Raw genomic sequence first — 1,810 nt, forward strand, 5'->3', positions numbered from 1 at the left:
TAAAAATTATAAATATATACAAACTTTTATTTTAAAAAATGGCATCATATGCTACATACTTTCTGCATTTTTCACTCAACAGCCGCCCCAGGCCTCCGAGTCCGAGGTGGGCGCGCTGTTTCCTAGACAGGTCCTTTGTGAGTGAGCCTTGGCATAGCCAGGTAGGTGCCCATGGCCTCTGAGTAGCTCACACTGCCCGGGCTCTCCCTACCCCCCATGGCGGGGCCCAGCAGTCCGAGGTGGGCGCGCTGTTTCCTAGACAGGTCCTTTGTGAGTGAGCCTTGGCATAGCCAGGTAGGTGCCCATGGCCTCTGAGTAGCTCACACTGCCCGGGCTCTCCCTACCCCCCATGGCGGGGCCCAGCCCAGGCTGGCAGGGCACTCACAGGGGGTTCAGGGCCTGCCCAGGGTTGGGGCTGGGGGTCCTCCATTCTGGTGTTGGCCTCCATCCCAAGATGTGGGTCTAGGAGGGTGGTGGGGCCATGAGGGTGCCGGAGGGGCCACCCTTTAGGGCCTGTCCAGGTCTGGGGCGGGGGACACGCAGGCCCAGCTGGGGCCTGTGCCGGTGGGAGGTGTGGCGCGTGCTGTCAGCTTCTGGATGTTGCTGTGGGCTTTGGTCAAAGACAGCGGGGAGGGTGGGGCCCGTTGCCTTGATGCTTTCCTGGGCCTGCAACCCCTCCGCAGGCAGGTCAGCCCCAGCCCAGCGTTGGGGGGGGGTGTTGGGGGGGCGGCGCGGATGGGTGTCCAGGGTCCTCTCCTCTCTGGTGGGTGCTGTTCCTCCCCGAGGTTGGGGTTGGGCTCAGGGTGCTTGCAGAGGTCTGTCCACCCCAGATGTGACCGGACCAGTGGGCACCTGCCAGGGGGCTTGTCCAGCCTTCCCATCCCTGTGCCCTTGGGCTGCTGGGAAGACGCCTGCCCCAGCCCCCGGCTGACCGGCTCCTGGTCCGAGGGGAGGGTGGAGGCGTGGCTGGGATGCCCTCTCCCCGCACTCCTGGCTGGTGGGGAGGACAGGCCCCTGGAAGTGCTGAGGGCAGAGGCAGGGCCTGGGCAGTCATCCCCATGGCTCTGGGGGGAGCAGGAGGTTGCAGCCCAGGAGGGGTGGGGTGCAGGGCACCTGGAGGAGGGGGACACAGCCTGGTCTCGGGGCTCTAGGACCTCAGTGGGTGACGCATGGCTGGCTAGCAGCCAAGTCTGTGTGAGTCCAGGCATCTGAGCACACGTGTGCTCTGCCGGTGTGTCCCTGCATGCGCACTGCCTGTCGCTGCGTGTGCAAACCTGCCTCCCTGCCTGGGCGTTCAGAGGCCCAGTGACCAGAGTTTGGGGATGCAGCTCCCCTGTTTGGGGCCGCTGGTCAGTGTTGCCCCCATGCCCCACCGCCCAGCTGCTACCCGCTGCCCCCGGAGGGACCTAATGCCCAGGGGAGGGCTGTCCCGCATTCCTGGGGGCTGCCTGGTCTCTGGGGATGGAGTCCACACATGGGCCTGTGCCCTTGACCGGGAATGGAATCGTTATCTTCTGGTTCACAGGTCGATGCTCAACCACAGCGAGGTGGGCCGGGCGTTTGTATTTATTTTCACTTTATTTGTTAATCCTCACTGGAGGATAGTTTTCCACTGATTTTTAGAGAGAGTGAAAGGGGGGGGTGGTGGAGAGAGAGAAACATCGATGTGGGACACATCGACTGGTTGCCGCCCACTTGTGCCCCAACCCAGAGGGGGACTGGACCCTGATGCCCAGTGACTCGCACGGGGTGCGGCCTCATCCTGCTGTCTTCCCACAGAGCTCCCGCCCGCCTGCCTTGGGCCTGCTGA

General features: G+C 63.6%; 1 long non-coding RNA gene across 1 annotated transcript in view; it reads left to right on the top strand.

Moving 5' to 3' along the window:
- Positions 1–1,810, top strand: part of LOC107182742 — a 15,123-nt gene extending 13,313 nt beyond the window's left edge. Inside the window, exon 3 of the long non-coding RNA XR_001513469.1 lies at positions 1,780–1,810. This is a non-coding gene — a long non-coding RNA (uncharacterized LOC107182742). The remainder of the gene's footprint in view (positions 1–1,779) is intronic.

The sequence above is a fragment of the Myotis davidii genome, unplaced genomic scaffold (genome assembly GCF_000327345.1).
Source record: "Myotis davidii unplaced genomic scaffold, ASM32734v1 scaffold3578, whole genome shotgun sequence".
Taxonomy (NCBI): Eukaryota; Metazoa; Chordata; class Mammalia; order Chiroptera; family Vespertilionidae; genus Myotis; species Myotis davidii.